Raw genomic sequence first — 14,049 nt, 5'->3', positions numbered from 1 at the left:
CAGGATGTCCTGGAGTGGCACCAGGAGCCAAACTGCAGGCACGGGGGCTGTGGTCAGGCAGTGTGACAGCGGGGCAGTGAGGGGAGCTTCGTGATTCACTGCCCAGCACCGGGGCACGATGCCCACAGAGCCCTTCCCTTTGGTCCCTGGGATACTGACCTGGTGCTGCTGCTCACAGCTCTGACATGTGGCAGCTCTGACAAGCTGTGATCGTGTGTTTGCACCTGCCAAGCAGCAGCAAGAAGTAGCAGAGAGCAAAGACAGGGCGCAGGCACCTCCCTGAGAGCAGCACCTCTGAGCTGGGGAGAGCTGATGGCCTTGGCCACCTGGATGGGCTTCTGAGAAGCAGTGGCAGCCGAGGAGCAGGCGAGGCAGAGCACACCAAGCAGAAGGCTTCACACACATTTTCCAGTGTCTGAAATCTGAGCAGTGAGGATAAGCATCCTTTAGTGCCAACTTGCACCCGTAATCCCAGTGAGCTCAGTGCTTGCTTGGTGCATGATGTAAAGCCTGAGAGGTGCTGGCCAGTGGGATCCCATGTCCACCACTCGTGTTCTACCCACGCTACAGACAGTTTCAGGACCAAATGCATCCTCCTAGGTTGGTCCCAGCCAAGCTGGGGAGGTTTGCACAGCAGACAATCAGGTTTTACTCCAAGTGACTGAGCTCCACCACCAGAAAGACATTTCACTGCACTTATGCTTCCCAAACTCTTCTCTCAAAGCCAGCAGAGCTGCAGTGAGCCCAGCATGCTGTGCAGCAGCTCCAGAGCCCATCCCCTCCTCTCTGCCTCTGCCTGCCCGCTGCGGTGGCACAGCTGTGCAGGGGACATCAGGAGGCACAGAACGGCCACAGACCTCAGGTCCCAGCATCTCCAACACAGCGAGTTGGAAAGGGAATAGATGAGGTTCCCATGGGAACGGAAAGTGCTGACATTTCTAAACTAAAAAAGGAAAGAAGCAGCAAAGCACGTGCTCAACACGACTGAATGCACATGGAGGGGGGTATTTCTTTTCCCCTCTCCCGAGCTTGAAGGTTAGGCACTTTTAAAGTAATTCCCATTAGGGCACACACGAGACAAGCAGAGTTTCTGTTTGTCCTGTTTGGGAGCTGTCAGTCAGGCTGGCTGCCTGCAAAGCTCGTCCTCATGCAGGACAGCACTGTGCAGCCTTTACCTGCAGCACACAGACGGAACCGAAGCACAATGAACTCCTCTGAAGCCCTTCTGTCTCATGCAAAATGATTGAGATAAATAAGGCAAATTAAACTGCCACACTGCGGTGAGTGAATTATTTGTAATGGCCGGATGAAACGTATTAGCTGCAGGGTAATTACGCATCCTGGAGCTTCAGATGGAAAGATGTGGAGCACGGGGAGATGTTTGTCCTCCTGCTGGATGGCATGGCTACGCAGGGGCTGGTGGCTCAGCAGGGCCACTGGGCATCTGCTGCTGCATGGAGACCCCCAGGGCACCCATCCCAGCAGCTGGAGGGCTCTGGCTCTTCTGGGCAGCTCCAGCTCTGCACAGTGACGAGAAGTCGCTGAGGGAGAGGTTGGTGGTTGGCTTCCGCTCACCCTAAGGCATGACCAAGGTTCTCCTTGGGGTTAGGAGGGCAGAGGGGCTGCGCCCACCACCCCAACCACCAATCCCCACCCCTCCTGTTGGCAGCAGGATGCAGCACACGGCTGCAGGAGCTGTGGTACAGGAAACCTGGATGCATCTCCCCCCGAGCATGGCAGAGCCATGGGACAGAGGTTTAAACTATCTACGTTCTTGTAGAGAGGAAGTGATAAATATTTAAGGGAATGCTTGGATTTCTCTCCTGGTGGAGCAGCTTTCTCAGCATGAGCAGTGCCCCACAGTCCCACAGAGGGACCTTCTGCAGAGAAACACAGCTCCATCCCATCCCATCCCATCCCATCCCATCCTGTCCCGTCCTGTCTCTGCTGCCTGACGAGCACAGAGGCACTCCAGTGGGGCCCCTCCTGCACCCCAGGTGAAACCCTGAAACTTGGGGGACTTCATCATTTATTTCCATGGAGCTGACATTTCACCACTGGCGCCCAGCACAATGCAGGCTGGGGCACACAGCCACACCTCTGCCAGCCTGTTCCTGCCATGCTGCTTGTGAAAACACAAATATTTTTAGGTACTTGTTCTCTCGAAGCGTTTCAGAATATTTCCATCCCTTCCCTTGCACCTGTGTGGTCTTTATGTTCCTCCCCAGCGCAGCCCCGTGACGCCGTTATCTGGAGGCAGAAGCGCGGTGCTGAGCAGATGCTGCAGGAGAGGTTTCCCAAGCAACAGTAACCAGGTGGGGGTGCAGCCCCAGCCCGGCCCCCCCCACCCGCCCGGGGGACCCCTCACTACATGCACTCAGCACTCCCACTCTCAGCAGGGCCTGCAGCAGCCACGCAGCACCCGGCACACCGTGGATGCACGCTCCGAAATGCCGCACAGCCTATTTTCTCCACCAGCTTGTGCCTCGCTCCCATCCTCCTCCCATAGCCTGCTTTCCTGAGGCTGTGTCATTCAGTGACTGCTCGGTGACAGCAGTGGCTTTATCACTGCCATGCAGAGCTGTGCCTCAGATAAGTCCTGGAGATGGGCGTGGGAATCATTTCCCTTCCTTGGCTCTGCACCCCAAGGCCCTCCCGGCCCCACAGAGCACGGCAGGAGGTTCTGCCCCAGGGGACGATGGATGGAGGGCACCCAGCCCACAGCTGGTCCTGATGCAGGCAGTGCAGTGGGGCAGGCAATGCACACTGAATGCAGGCTGACCTGCTGCCAGCACACCAAGCACATGGCAGCCAGCTGCCCTGCCCTGCCACTGGGCAAGGAGGAGATCAGCACAGGAATTCTTTGGGGTTTTCATCAGAGAGCGGTGCATAGAATAGAATAGAGAACTATTCTACATCATAGAGGTCTTCTCCACTTCTCTGTTCTGACCAAACTCAGGTCTCCATTGCTGATCCTATCCTTGGGAACCACTTTCTGTCTCAAAGCATCCGCCTCAGCACAGCTGTTTCCACCTCAGTAGCCGCTCAAAAAGACTTAAAGGCTTCACGTTGTCTGTGTGCAGGCAAGAAGTGACAGAAACCTTGTCAAAAGGGAATAAAGCAATCAGGAAACAGCAGCGATTGCATGGAAATTTTGTTGCTCCAGAATGTTCTAATGGGAGCTCTGGAGTTCCAGCAGCCTCTGCTCAGCCCATCCCTGCCTTCGTGCAGACAGGCAGCAGGAAGAGTGGTGGTGAGAGCCAGAAGCCAAGGGGAGCCCAGCCCAGCACAGCCCAGCACAGCCCAGCACAGCACATGTTGTGCTGATCACAGAGGAGGAGCTCAATTCCCTTGAACCAAAATATTTTATAGCAAAGCAAAAAAGCAAACAAGGGGGCATGAGAATCACCTGCAGAGCTCCCCAGAAATGGGCCACAACGCTCAGGGAGGGTTACGCAAGCAGCCCCACCCCTAACGCAGAGCATTGGGCTTCCTCCTAGTTTAAATCTGATGAATTGTGCTATTTTAATCCACTTTTAAAGTATGTCATCTGCATGCTAATCGCTGACCTTTTCCCAGTGCCCTTCGGGCGCCCAACAAATGGGTTACATCTGTTACCCCGACTGCAGCGGGCAGTTGGGCAGTGCTGGTGCTCCTTGGCACAGTGCTGGGCAGCAGCAGCAGCACCCCAAGCACAGCACTGCAGAAGCCCAGCAGGTGTGCACATGGAGCACCTTACTGCACCTGGCAGTTTTTGCAAGCTTCCCAGGTTGTCTTAAGTTCAGCAATCCATCACAAAGCACGAAGTCAGACTGCATTTTGCCTGCTCACTTTTGGAGTTGAACTGCTTAGTTCTCTACCGTTATTTTAGATGCACAAAGTTCAGTATTAGAGAAGACAGTGATGGTGGACAGCCATCCAAATGACGTGTGAAGATGGTTATGGTGTGTGATGGGGCAGCTCTCCATCCAGCTCACATCCACCCAAGCGCACCCAAATCTTTGCCATCCCAAGCCCCACTGCAGCCCTGCAGCACACCCAGCCCACACGTGCTCCACGTTCACAAAAGACCCAGGCAAGACAGTCTTCCACAATGAGAGAAACCTCTGTTAATTCAGGCTTATGACTAAAACCCCCATAACGACTGCCTCCTGACATGAGACGTAAGCAAGCTCCCACGTGTCACTTCTCATCGCCCGCCATATGCTTTGATGGCTGGAAGCACGCATGACCAGTAGAAAGCCTTGGATGCCCTCTCCCTTTTGTAGGGATTTTTTTTCATTTTTTTTCCCATGGAAAAGCTCTTTTTGATTGAAGGGTTTTGGTCACTTGCCCCCATTTTAAGAGGGCTGACAGGCGTGATGCACAGCACAGCACCCTCGACACCTCCCTGTGTGCTGCTGCAGAAAGCTTTTGCCACCCAGTCCCACCCACCCACACGGGCTGGCACCACAGAACGTAGTGTGGGATGCTGCAGTGCACAGCCCTTGTCTCCAGACAGTGCTGCAGCCTTAGAGGGCACCCAGAGAAGCAGAGGGAGTAATGGAACAGAAGCAGCCGATGGGCACCGACTGCAGCCCCTCCTCGGAAAAGAAGGGAAAGCATTTCCCGGAGCTTGATTAACCCATCTCTGATTTTTCTACCACCATTTGTCAGCATTAAAGGGCCACAAAGAAATGTAAAAGAGCTGCAAAGTGGGAAGTATTTCTGTTCTCATTTTTCACTGGAGATTGGAGAGCCCAGCTGGCGTCACACCGGGAGCCGACAGCGGAGCAGACGGATGGGCTTCTGCTGCAGCTGTGCGTGAGGAGGGACATCACTGCTGGGTGCACGTCCTGCCCGGGGCTGCAGATCCCACGGGCTCAGTGGGAGCAGTGAGGGCTGGCTGCACGGAGCTGAGCTCCAGGGATGTCTGATGCTGTGGCTCTCCATCAGCGGCAGGCCTGTGCTGAAGCTCAGGCAATGTTGTGTTTCTGCACAATTTCAGGCAACTGTCTGGCTGCTGAATCATAGAACCATAGAATGGCCTGGGTTGAAAAGGACCACAATGATCATGTAGTTCCAACCCCCTGCTATGTGCAGGGTCGCCAGCCACCAGACCAGGCTGCCCAGAGCCACATCCAGCCTGGCCTTGAATGCCTCCAGGGATGGGGAGCATTCACAGCCTCCTCGGGCAACCCGAATGCCCTCATCCATGCAATTGGGGGCCATCAGGTACCTTGATGCTGTTATTAGAAGAAGACTCCATCCTGGTGTTTACACCCTGGCAGCAGCAGGGGCTGTTCCTGGTGCTGCTGGGAGCCCAGGAGCTGGGACACACCGGGCATGTGGGTCAGAGCTGAGGCTGGCACATGCTTTACTCTGATCTACACAAACCCCACACATCATGCAATACTGCCAGATTTCATAAATGTACCATGACACAATGGTTACATCTGGGAGTTATTTTTGTAAAAAAAAGCACAGGGGTGATGTGATCCTGTCTACTCAGGAAAAACACTGCTTTGATCCATACAGAGTTTAACAGCCCATCTTGTAACACGCTATTGAAAAGCAAGCAGGATCTCAAGCTGAACGCTGCCCGGCCGCAGGGTGCCTGCAGGCAGCGATGCAGCAGCACAGCTCAGGATGCAGCAGGGCGCTGCTCTCTGCCTGCCCACGTCCTCATCCCACCGCCCTCCCTGTGATGCTTAGTGCTTGCTAACTAATGGCTGTGGCATCACCAAGGCAAAGCCCCACCACTCCTAGTTAAGTTCAGGAAACGAGTGCGTTTTTGGGCAGTGAAGGTGCTTGGGTGTGCAAAGCAGCGTGGAATTTCCCACAACACTCATGCTCTGAGTTCAGCTCATCCATGCTGGCAATGGCCAGGTGAGCACAGCCCCATCGACAGGCACAGGACTTAGGGCACGATAAAACTGGAATACACCTGTGAGCGTAGAGAAGCCAAGAGGTTAATACACAGGAGTTGTCCCAGGCAGAGCTGGGATCCGTTAGCTTTGATTTGCCATTGTGCATCTGTGCAGCTCCTGCAAGGCACAGACAACCGTGACTGCTTCAGCCAATGACCAAATGAGTGCACTGTGAAGAACTCAGCCCCCAAAGGACAGGTCTGTAAGGTCCTGTCCCCAGCAGCTGCATGGCTGGCAGATGCCCCACCAGGGCAGCAGCGCCCTGAGCTCATCCCAGCCTGAATCCCATGTTCAGAGCTGCCTCCTCCTCCTCTCCCATAGGGCCGCCATCCCAGCGGGATGCGGTAATTAAGCCGACATGGAAGAACAGAACTGCTCTTCAAAGGGCTGACGGAGCACTGGGGAGTCCTTCCATCAGTGCACAGCTGCACGTGGGGGGAGTACAAAAAAGGCAAAAGAAAGGTGCGGGAAGAAGGTAGGAACAGGAAGAACAGAAATACACACGCAGCACCAACACCACGCCAGGATGCACGGCAGCTCAGTGAGAGGAGGGCTGCTAAAGCACTGCCATGGGCCAGAACCACCTCCCACAGAACCCACAGCCCTCCAGCACGGCGCTGCAGCCGCACGGCCAGCAGGAGCTGAACCAGATCTGCTCCTCGGGGCTCTGGGAGCCACAGCACTGCACACCTGTAACCACGAATATCGGCCAGGTGTGGTGCTGAGAGCAGCTCCCCTCCTGCTTTGTGTGGGACAACAGCACTTCCAGTACAAAGGAAAAGATCCCTCAAAAGTGAGGAGCAGTAGAGATAAGTCTGATTAGGAAGAAAACTATTAATAGAAATTATGCTTTAATTACTATGCCTAATCTTTTTGAACCAGCAGTTTCTAGCATGTCCTTCACCAAAGAAAGAACGTAACCCTTCCGACTCAGTGTCCAACAGATGGATTTCAATAGCCCCAGTTTCTGAAAGACAAAAACTCTTTGCCTTGGGAAGAGGAAGGCAGACACACTGCCTGTTGCTGGGCAGCACTGCATGTGTCGAGGTGCCCACTGCAGCTCTTGCCTGCTGAGGAATGGCTCGGGCACAGAAGGAACAAATGTGGGGTGAGCTACAGGTGCAGCACCCTGATAGGGACCCGAGACCTTCAGCTGTTCTCTGGGGAGTCAGACCGGTCGTTCCAGTGAGCTGAGGAGCCCCATTTCCCAGCTGTTTGCATCCCACCCTGCAGGCGCTGCCCGCTGGGCTGGCAGTGGGTCCCCATGGCAGCACCTCTCCGTGCCCATCTGGCAGCAGCTGTCAGTGAGGTGTGTGAGCTCAGCTGTGCCCCACAGACAGCAGGCAGGGATGCAGCGGGGGAACCCAGAGACAAACAGATGGTGAGGCTGCGGAGCAATGCTGGGAGAAGCGGGCCGGAAATGTGGAGCGTTGTGACAGAAACTGCCTTAAGGAACGGGCTGAGGAAGCAGTCCTCAAACCAGCTCAGGTTGGCCTCTGCGGAAGAGGTGCTCAGCAGTAACTCCCCTCTGAGGCTGCCTGCTGCTCCCCCCACACAGCAGCGCGCGCTGTCTGTCTGTCCTTTGGCAGAGCACACCTCCAGGAGAGCTGCAGGCAGTCACAGAGCACTGCACACCTCCTCCTGCACCCACAGCAATGACGGTCAGACCCCAGCCATGCTGAAATAACCAAACCAGCCAAGACTCAGCTGAACCAATTACCTGGGATGGTATGTGACTCCTGCCTTCCCAAATGGAGAGAAGCGTCTTGCTTTCTGCTCATGCCTTTTTATGAAAGTGATTTTTAAACACCTTAATCTAATTAACATTTGGAGGCTGAGAAACTGCTGACGGAGTTGAGGTGATGAGGACTGGGTATGGCCTCACGTGGCACCAACAAGGAGAAACCCTCAGGTTGGGGCTTAGGAAAACAGCATCCTTTGTAGGAGGCAGCAGGTGGGAGTTGGGCAGGTCCTGCTGACCCATCCTCTGCCCCATGAATGCATGGCTGTGCGCTCGGCTGTGATGTGCAGGCAGCTCCAAACTCAGCTGGGATCCAGCCCAGCACTGAGCCTGGTGCTGCAGCACTGTGAGAGCAGGTAGCACAGTGCTGAGAGATTAATGACAATCATTCACATAGCAACAACCTTGCGAGCACTTACAAGAAGGCAGGCCTTGATTAGCTCACGGCTAATTAAATGGCCGTAGTGAAAGTGCACAAAAGATGAGGAGCACGGGTCAGTGCTGGGCACACGGTACGTGATGCAGCATCACTGAGTGCTTTGGCCTGGGGGAACGTCTGGTCCAACTCCCTGCTAATTCAGAGCCTCTGTTTAGTGCACGTTATGTCCCAGGGTCTCTGTGTAGAAATAAATATTGAATCAGAGGACGGCACCAGGGGTTCATTCTGATGTGCCCTTGTGAAGTTACCACAAAGGAGATGTCCTAAACGATACTCTGAATGAAAGAAAGCGAAAGGGAAGCGTCTGTTACTGATGTCTACAAACGCCATACTGAATGTAACAAGTGACCACTTGGTTTTAAATTGGGGCAGAAGGAAAAGATTTCCTCTTTCCCTCTTTCCAGCACCGCACTCCTGGGGGGGAGCACGCCTCCAGCAGGGCACAGCCTGGGCACGGTGCTATGGAGGACATCAGAGCATTCCCTCAGCCCCAGGACACGGCCTCAGCTCCAGCAGGACTCGTGGGAAAGAAGAAACACCGCGAGGCGGAGGGATGGGCACAGCCCAGGGCTCGTGGAATTTGTGCTGCCCTCATCCCGTGAGATTCGAGCTGCTCGTGGGGATGAGATGAGGGCATCGAGGGCAGCTCCGTTCCTCAGCTGCTGCATAAGCAGATTAACTTCACTTGCGGCTGATCCGTGGAGAAATGGATCAGCAGGAGTCCCTGACAAAGACAGATTTCTCCCCTGCTCACATTCTGCTTGCTCGCAGCAAACACTGGATGATGTTATTTATGTGACCTGCCTCCCCTTCTCTCATTAGCATCCCCTCTCATCTCAGCCTCCAGCCTGCTCGCAGCCCCCCATGAAGTCAGGCATTCCCAAGGCAGCCCCAACCATCACTGTGATCCTGATGACCACCCCCCTGCAGAGCGCTGAGCCCAGCTGTGGTCCACTGGAAAAGGGAGTCAGAAGACAGCAAAGTAAAGCATTTCTGTGCACAGCTCCATCACGCTGCCTTCTCAGAAGCCCTCCAGCAGGATGCCTGTGCCGCTCACAGGGCAGGCCCTGCCCCTGCTTTTCTTCTGAAGGCACAGCTCTTGGTGAGCCCATGGTGCTGCCATGGGCTGCTCTGCTCACCTGTGCTGCAAGGGAGGGCAGGAAGGCACGGGGTGTCCAGAGAAGGATGGCACCTCTGGCACTCAGGTGCTTCCTACCTCCCTGTGCCCTCCCACCACAGAACACAATGCTGCACCCCGTGGCTGCACTCCCAGCACACCCCATGGAACACGGGATGCCTCCCATGGCACTGCCCATTCTCACTGCCCTGCAGCACAAGGAGAGGTGCTCCTGGAGGGAACCCTTTGTCCCCAGTGCTGCTGTGATGCACAGAGCTCCCACCCAGCTCCCCCTGACCTGATGTCCACAGCAACCACCCAAACCGAGTGGGAATTCACTGCAGTGCATTTGGCAGCCACTGCCAGCTCACACCACGCAGGGGGAGCACGGCTGACCCTCTTGTTCTGCATCTCGGCTCAGAGGGCTTAATTAGACTGAGCGTTAATGAGAAAAATACCGAGCGATGAGAAGGAAGCTATTGGCGGTGACAGAACAAGGCAAGGTTGGAACGGGTGCGTGGCACAGGACAGGGAGTGAAGGCAGAAATGTGGATATCCTCGTGTGCCATTTCAAACACAACCACACGCGCTCCCAGAGGTGGTGGCTGCACTTACAGCGTGTGGTTTCCTCTCTTAAAGCTGCTCCGGTCATTTTATTGGCTGCAGAAGGCCTTGAAAATCTGCTATAGCAATACTGCAATACTCCTTGAGCTAGAGACGCCTTTTTTTTTTTTTTTTTTTTGTCCCACGAAATCTCATTTATATTTAGCAGAGCTTAAATTATTTTCCTTCTTTGCATGCGTTCCCCCACAACAAAACAACAGCAATTGAATAGGAACGCCCTGCCAAACCACAGCAGCACCGTGAGGCCAAAGCAGCACAGCAGCACTGTGCTCAGGTACCAAACTGCCCTGCTGAGCTCAGCTCCTGCAGCCACAGGGGTAGCAGACCACACCAAAGCAGCACTCCTACACTGCAGAGCGGCGCCGTGCTGAGCCGACCCACAGCGATGGCAGGGAGTGCGGAGCTGCTGCTGGCACCTGTCTGACCTCACGCAGCACTGCCCCCTCTGCGGCTGCTCTGAGGATGAAAGGTGCCTTCGATGCACAACAGCAGTGTCTGTGCTGTTGAGTAAATACAGCAAAAGTTAACTGGAAATAAGGGGGGCAAAGCAGCAGCATGGAATTCGGTGGGCTAAGGGGCATCGCTTCCTTACACAGTGCAGTGAAACATAACAGTGCTGCACCTCTGTGTGCGGGGCTGCAGAGATCTGAGCTGCAGCTTTCTCCCTTTGCTCCTTCCCGCGTCCTGACAGTCACAGCCATCCTCTGCACTGCCTCTGCGGGAACACGGCAGGAGGAGCAGCAGATGAAGCTGGGGAAGAAGAGGAACCACCCGGGACTTTGACAAGACAGGAATTTCACCCTTATGTGACACAAAAGCTCTTCTAAGACAGATGTTGTTAATGAAGCTCCACACATTGCTTAATCCGTCTGGTTCTCGTAATGAGTTTTGCTAAAGTCTCAAATGAAGGAGATGTCAGGAAAGCACACGTGGGGACTGTGAGCAACACAGTGCCAACGGGAGCCCAGCAGTGTGCCATCATACAGCACTGCTTTGCCATCCCCACGTGTTGGTTTTTTTTGCTTCGGGAAGAGGAAATGGAGGAAATGCCTTTTTGCTGAGCGCTGCACATCGCCAGAAATGCTCGTTTGAATCCACACCTGCAGTGCTGACTCGGAGGTGAAGTGCTGCTGAGCTCACTTAGAGCACATCGTCTGCCCAGCAATCAGATGGCAGCAACCAAAGCATCCGGAGCTTCTCAGCCTCTCTGCAAGGCCGCCGCACTTCAGCACCGACACATCGGCTCCAGCGATCCACGCAGTGAAGCACTCCCAGCAGCAGCGCTGCTCCGTGCTCAGAGCTCCTGTGCGCACCGATGCGGGGATGCTGGTGGCAGCGCTGCTCACGGGGACAGTTACCCACCTCACCGACAGATGGAGTCTGGCAATCAGCTGTCAAAGTACGTGCTGAAAGTCGGAGCTGATTTCAGTCCTGCATTCAGTGTGCTCGCAAGAAATGCAAACTTGTGACACGTGGGGGGAAAGGAAAAAGCAGCATTACGCTGCTGCAGTTGGAAAGCAGCCTCAGAGCACTTGAGGTATATACTTCTAGAAGTACAGCCACACAAAGCCGAAGAGCTTACAAAGTCACTGTGCTCTACATACAGCACTCACAACTCTATACCTGAGCCTATAGAACACTTTCAACTCCACAGCTGTGCTCCTATCATTTAAGAAGAGGAAGAAAGTCTGGAATGAGTCACAGCAACACAGAGCACAACACAGAGCTCCAGGAGACCCAGCCCAGGAACATCATCTTTTCCACAGGGCAATAACCCAAATGCAGCAGCACTGCTCTCAGTGCTCAGCCACAGCCACCCCTGGCACAGCACGGCACAGCCAGGAGCACTGCTGGAGGGGCTGCTCTGCACACACTGCAGTGCCCCACACCCAGAGCCCTCCCCCTGCACTGGCTGGGCAGTCAGCCCACCCTCAGAACTCCTTCCTATCCATACGTCATTGAAATCACTCCCACCAAAACCCAGCCGACCTTCCTGGCCAGCCCTGTTACCTGCACCACCCCGAAATCAGCCTTCAGTGCCCCACTCAGCCCCACTTAAAGCCCCTCTCCCATCTTCCTCAGGGGCTGAAGCTCTATTTAAGCCATTTAAGATAAAGCTCTATATTTAAGATAAAGATCTATACCTTATGAGCTTTGTTGTGGGGGTGCTTCAGCTCTCACTTCTGGCTGTGAAGGAGAGGTTGGGAAGCAGTGCTGGGGCCTGAGCCATTGCCTTGCCTTGGGGAGCTGCCCCTGGGCTGCACTTTGCTGCTGGGGTCACTGCTCAGCCCCACATCGCTGCTCCCCAGCAGCTGCTCCTCAGTCTGTGCCACTCAGCTGCATTTTTGTACCTGCTGACAACTCACAGATGTGTATAACCCCATTTGGACATTTTCCCTTCTGTCTGAACCCAAATCCAAGCCAGGCTCTCCCTGACTGCCCCACCATCGGTGTGCACAGAGCACCTTTCCCTGCAGCACTGCATCGAAACCAAACACATCAAAATTCATCTTTCATTTAAACAGTTGCTTCAGATTCTGAAGGGCTCCAAACGCTTTGATGGGCAGAACGGTGCAGACTCTGTTTGTTGGTTTAAATGTCAGAATGTCTCAGCAATAATGCACTGCACAACACTACGGTTCTAAAAATATTGTGTTTGGGCTTCTTATGCTTTATAGCAGAAAATGAAGGGAAATAAATACAACCGGAAAATCCTTTGCCAGGCAGGATATCTGCAGTAAAGTCAAACAAAAATCAGGCACATAACGTGCATTTCATCAGGAAAAAGCCATTCTGCTTCGTGAAACCACTGAAGGGATGTCTGTGACCTGCCTGCAAATGCTGCGGGAGAGCACAGAGCCTGGGAAGCTTTAGAACAGCTCTTAGCATGCAGCGCAGGGAGAGGGCTGTGCCAGGCAACGGCCTGGGGAATTTCAGGTACTTGTAAGTCAGAATGCATATTCTTGAAAGACAATCAGCCTTTTAGGAACTTCACTGCCTTGCTGTTCATCGCTCTATGCGCCCTAGATCCATACAAAGAAATGATAACGTGTGTTTTCCCCCTTGACCTGTCCAGCCCTGGAGCCACAGCAGCCCAAGGCATCGGATCCTCCCTGCTCCTCTGTACCCCTGCGCAGTGCGTGATCATTTCCAGCTCTGTGCCACAGACAGCAGTGACTTCTGCTTCCAAAACTGTGAGGAGCACAGTTTCTGCTCACTGCAGCACTGATCGGCAGAAGAGGAGGAGAGAGGTGGTACTCTTAGGTTACTGGGGGTCAGGCCTTAATTAAGAGATAGGGCATGCACGAGACAGCACCAGCACAGACGGAAGGAGCACCTCCTTAGCTTATGAGGTTCCCTGGAATGGCGGCACTGTCTGCAGGGTCCCGCAGAGCCCCACGGGGTCTCAGGCTGCAGCCCGTGCTGCCCTGCTTTTACCACTCAGTCCCGACCTTGGAAAACATTAGAATGCCTTCCAGAAAAAAACATAACTTGGTGTTATCAACTTTCTCCATAATTTTGACTTCCTGCTCACGCAGATAGAGGATGGATTCAGTGAAATTCATTCTTCTGTGTAACTCACAAAACACCCCTGGAATCTCAGCTGTGCACTGGGCAGCCCTCGAGGAGCAGCTCCACGAGCCGTTCGCACAGCTGCACTCCTGGCCTCCACGGCACGGCAGTGCTGACGCACAATTACAGCACACAAGGAGGGCAGACAGCACGCCTCCCTCCTTACCCCGCTGCCTGCAGGTTTCACCCACTGCTCGTTAGCTGTGCGGGAGGAATAACCTCTGCTATTCATCCCCTCCACATCACTCACCGCTCCCAGTGCCTCTTTGCAGCTCGCTGCCTTTCCTGGGCTCCCCTGCAGTCCCTTTGATCGCCCCTCAGTTCATGACCTCGTTAGGAGCTCCTGATGAGAACCGCGGCGCTCAGGAAGCAGCACGGCGCAGATCCGCAACTGACAGAACCTTCCCCTCATTCTTCATTTCCAGCCTACCCCTTCCTACCCCTTTCATTTCTCTTTCCCCACTTGTTTTCTGCCTACAGTGCCCACGCAGACACAGAGGCGCCATCAGAGGCTGTTTCTCCTCTGACACTGCCTCACACCGACCACAACGGAGTTCCTTTGCTGCTGCTCGGTTTCCCCACGTCCTGCAGTTCCGTAACCCTTTTTACTCAGCTTCATTTTTTATTATTCTGAAAAACAACACCT

General features: G+C 54.3%; 1 protein-coding gene across 1 annotated transcript in view; it reads right to left on the bottom strand.

The window, feature by feature from the left end:
• FRMD5 (FERM domain containing 5) overlaps window positions 1-13,671 on the bottom strand; it is a 58,679-nt gene extending 45,008 nt beyond the window's left edge. The window contains exon 1 of the mRNA XM_090149231.1: window positions 13,654-13,671. The gene's annotated coding sequence lies outside the window, so the exon portion shown is untranslated. The remainder of the gene's footprint in view (window positions 1-13,653) is intronic.
• Window positions 13,672-14,049: the final 378 nt, after the last annotated feature.

The sequence above is a fragment of the Phasianus colchicus genome, chromosome 12 (assembly GCF_987193195.1).
Source record: "Phasianus colchicus chromosome 12, bPhaCol1.hap1.1, whole genome shotgun sequence".
NCBI classification, from domain to species: domain Eukaryota; kingdom Metazoa; phylum Chordata; class Aves; order Galliformes; family Phasianidae; genus Phasianus; species Phasianus colchicus.
Note: the sequence above shows the minus strand (reverse complement) of the source record. Positions and strands in the feature narration are given on the sequence as shown.